Below are 4,762 nucleotides of genomic sequence, written 5' to 3' on the forward strand. Positions count from 1 at the left end.
TTTGAAGAGTAGTGTTAGTAACAAATAGTGAATATATTGTAGAAGGACAAGCAAAAAATTCATAGAAGAAACACAACCAGAATGCTCCTTAGATGTTTGTTCAGTTGTTGTTTGTTTCATTGACACACACAGCTCAGGCCTTGACTGTGTACTTGCACAGTGGGTACAACCACTCTGTCCACTGTTCCTTCCTGGTCTTCAGGCTCTCCTTGTACTTGTTGGGCCAGCAGAGCAAATAGCCTGCATCTTCTTGGGCCACAGATCCAGGAGCTTGTACTTATTACCCTTGTAGGACTTTCTGAGGTTCTCTTTCTGAGTCTGGTTGAAGACAGTGAGTGCTCGGAGCAATGGATTTGTGGACAACTCCAGTTGGAGAGCTTGGACGCTGTGCCTGTCACTTTGGCAAAACGTAGCTGAGACAACTCCACCTTCAGAGCTCACAGCTGTTTCAGCAGCTCTTTGTTCTTCTTGCCACGAAGATCCCTGGCCTTAATCTTGACTGTGGCTGAGCGTTAGAATTGGACTGGATGGTTTTACTGGGGAATTCTACCAAGCATTTAGAGAAGAGTTAACACCAGTCTTAGATGAACTATTTTACAATATATAAACAGAGAGTATACTACCAAATTCATTTTATAAAGCAAATATAACCCTGATATCTAAGCCAGGCAAAAACATCACCAGAACTGAAAATTATAGACTAATATCCCTGATGAAAAGAGATGCCGAAATTTTCAACATTTTAGCCAAAAGAAGTCAACTAAGCAGCAAAAAAATACATCACAATCAAATGGGATTTATACCAGATAACAACCAAAAGTTAAAACCAAACTCACTGCTGTCGAGTCAGTGCTGGCTCACAGTGACCCTGTAGGACAGAGGAGAACTGCCCCTGTGGGTTTCTGAGGTTCTCACCCTTTACAAGAGTAGAAAGCCCCCTCTTTCTCCCTCAGAGCAGCTGGTGGTTTAGAACTGCTGACTTTATGGTTAGCAGCCCAACTTACAAACACGACTCTACTAGGGGACCCATAGCAGCTATGCAAAGATGGTTTCATATTAGAAAAATAATCAATGGAATCCACACATAAACAAAATAAAGTGTAAGAACTATATGAGTATATCAATCCATGCAGAAAAGACATTGGGTAAAATGTGACATCAATTCTTGATAAAAATCACTCAATAAAATAGGAATAGAAGGGAAATTCCTCATCATAATAAAGGCTACATATGCTAAATCAACAGCTAGCATTGCACCTTAATGGAGAGAAATGGAAAACATTCCTCTTCTTTGACTAGAAACCTGACAGGGTTGCCCTTTACTACCAGGAGTTTTAGCTATAAGACACCAAAAATATATTAAAGGCATCCACATTGGCACAGAAGAAACAAAACTTTCTTTATTTACAGATGATGTAATTCTCTATATGGAGTCCAGGTGGTATAGTGGTTGCACATCGGGCTGTGGTGTGCATGGTAGGCAGTTCAAAACCAGCAGCAGCTGAATGATTAACTATGTCTGCCACCCACAGCTCCTGGTGACAAAGTAGATGCAGAGAAGAGAGGTTGCTTTCCTACTGTTTCCAGTAGGAAGTAGAAAGTGTGTACAATTGTTTGAGGTTCTTTTCTTTGACTGGTACTATTAGGAAATGTTTTAGCTGCTACTTACCGAGCTTAGACAAAAGAGTGGCTTGTACAAATAGGCAATGCTTCTTTCCCACATCAGAAATTCAAGAGGGCTGGGCTATTGTGGGCTCCACACTGTCTCATGACTATAGTCTCTAGGGTTTTGTTTCTAGAAAGATACTTTATGAGTTAAAGAGGTGGCAATCACATCTATCTTCCACTAGAAGGTAGAAGTAAGGGAGGCAAGGGCCCCAAAGGGTGCATGCCAATTATCTGTCCTCTCTTATGAAGCTTCCTCAGAACTCCCAGCCAATTTCTACCTACCTCCCCCTGGCCATCTGCCGCTCCAAGGGAGGCTGGGAGTTCAATCTGTTAGCTTATCCTATTGCTGCAAGAGTAGAATTGGAGGATAGATATTAGGTACGTAAGCAGCAGTCTGCCACCAGACCCAAACATGTTTGTGTATCAAGGGAGGGACTGGAATAAAAATGGATGATCAGTGGAACACAGTCACAAAGAAGGCAGAGAATGGGATCAAAAACATGGAGAAAGGGATTAGACACTTGAGTGGAACAGAAAGAAAAGGTGAGGCGACAGTGCAGGTATCAGGCAGTGACACTAGGAGCTGAGGAGATTGCCTGTGGAGACAGATGAGTGGGAAGTAGGGTTCAGGTAAGCACCTGGAGAGAGCAGAAAGCCTGGCGATATGCTGGGTGGATTTAAATATCAAGAACATGTATTGACACTCTTGCATTAACAGCAGAATCTAAAATCATGCAGACAAATTCAGGTGAGGATGTGGAGATTTTTATGGTGTTTCCCTTAAAAATTGGAAAAAGAAATAATATACCAATCAGCAGTCCCTTTGCTTGCTATCTGTCCTAGAGAAACAAGAGCTACAGCACAAAGAGATTAATGCACATCCAGGTTTATCATAGCACGACTCACAATAGCAAAAAAGTGGGAACAATTTAATGCCCATCCATGGAAGAATGGGTAAGGAATGGTACTTACACACAATAGAATGCTGCTCAGTGTTAAAGAATGATGAACAATCTGTGAAACACGTCAGAACACGGATGAACCTGAACATCATGCTGAGTGAAATAAGTCAATCACAAAGGACAAACATTGAGATCACTATTGTAAAAGGTCAAGAAACGTTTCACACTAAAAAGGATGGAAGGAAAAGAGAAGGTAAATGACTGGCTGGAGGGTAGACACACATTAACTTGGTTGACTCAGCTCATCTCACTGCCATCCAGTTGATTCTGACTCCTACTGACCCTTTTGGACAGGGTAGTACCAGCTCTGGGAATTTCAAGACTACAACTCTTTACGGAAGTAGAAAGCCTCATCTCTCTCCTGTGCAGCAGATGGTGGTGTCGAACTGCCGGTCTTGTGGATAGCAGCCCAATGCATAGCTCACTACACCACTAGGGCTCCCCAAACTTAGGTGAAGGGGAAATCGATAGCAATAAGAGGGAGATTAGCAAAATATCATGGAAGCAGATGAAGACCCTGGGAGGAGTGCAGGTGTTAATAGAGCTCAATATTGTTATACACAATCCTGTGAGAGCAGTTATCTGCAAATGCATGCATGGATAGACACACAGGCTGCACGGGTGTAGGAGGAAGAGTGGGAGTATACCTATGTGTATATCTAGATTTGACAAAGTATATTTGTGCATGTGTAGATTAACTTTGCTGCTGATATATCCATGAATGTGGAAAAGTCCACAGGGGCAAAATTATTAAAACATCTTAGACATAATCAAACACCTTGATAGATTGAGTCACTGGGCCTGGGGGTCTCAGGGAACACCAACGTCAAAGGGCATGAGAAGAACATTAGGATAGTCTACATCAGCAGTTCTCAACCTGTGGGTCCTGACCCCTTTGGGGGTCGAACGCCCCTTTCACAGGGGTCACCCGACTCATAACAGTAGCAATATTACAGTTATGAAGTAGTAAGGAAAATGTATGGTCGGGGGCCAGGGAGGTCACCATAACATGAAGGCTCGCTACATTAGGAAGGTTGAGAACCTCTGGTCTACATCTTGCTTCAGTGAATGGCAACTGGGGTCTTAAAAGTACATGAACAGTCATCTAAGTGCAACTATTGGGCTCTCCCTGTCCAGAGGGAAGATCAAAGATGCATGGAAACAATCAGTCCAATAGACTAACGGGCCGCACGGACCTCAATCTCCACAACCCTGAGGTCAGAAAGAACTAGATGGTGTCTGGCTACCACTACCAACTGCTCTGAAAGAGATCTCATCGGAAAGTCCTGGATAGCATGGGAGTTTAATGTGCAATAAGATGTGTAATTATTGAAAGCAGACCAAGATTCGTGGTTGGGTAGACTGGGGGAGCCCCAAGACTTTGTCATTTCGTCACACTTCAGATCTGGAAGCAAACTCACCTCCACTGTTCAGTTTTGAGCCACACAAGCCAAGGGGAAAGAGTGACCCAACTAATCAGCCATTCGAGATAAAAAAGGCAGCCTTTACCCAAGGACAGAGCTCAGGTTTAGGAAAGGAGGAATGTTAACAGGAAACACGGGGAGAAAGATGATTATATTGTGGGGCTTGCCATCAAGGACATGAAACAATGAAACAAAATGTGTATTTGTTGAATGGAAAACTGATCTCTGTAAACCTTCACTCAATTCACAATAAGTTTTTTGGGTTGCTTTTTTTAAGTTGTGTTGAAAGCTGTCAAAAAGATTACAAGTAACAGCTGCTTTCCATAAGCAGGACATAATCATTTGACAGAAACCTGTTTTGAAAGTAGGCCGCAGAGCCACCTCACATTTGATCTACCAGTTGAAAGATCTAGCCTTTCAAGGGCTACTTATGAAGACTAACATCCCTCCCCATAAATGTTTCCACTGAACATCAGAAGACAGCTTATAGGTACCGTATATACTTGAGTATAAGCTGACCCAAATATCAGCCAAGGCATGTAATTTTACCACAAAAACTGCATTAAAAATGTGCTGAAAGAGGATGTACACTGGTACAGACAGGCACTGAAAATACAGGGAATCCAGGGCAGATGAGCCCTATAGGACCAGTGGTGTGAGTGGCAAAACAGGGAGGGTAAAGGGAGAATGGGTAGGAAAGAGGGAACC

At 42.8% G+C, this 4,762-nt stretch overlaps 1 pseudogene; it reads right to left on the reverse strand.

Moving 5' to 3' along the window:
- Positions 1 to 127: 127 nt before the first annotated feature.
- LOC101663711 lies at positions 128 to 1,475 on the reverse strand (annotated as a pseudogene).
- Positions 1,476 to 4,762: the final 3,287 nt, after the last annotated feature.

Source organism: Echinops telfairi, unplaced genomic scaffold (assembly GCF_000313985.2).
Source record: "Echinops telfairi isolate 266 unplaced genomic scaffold, ASM31398v2 ScPeMD7_7467;HRSCAF=8505_1, whole genome shotgun sequence".
Taxonomy (NCBI): Eukaryota; Metazoa; Chordata; class Mammalia; order Afrosoricida; family Tenrecidae; genus Echinops; species Echinops telfairi.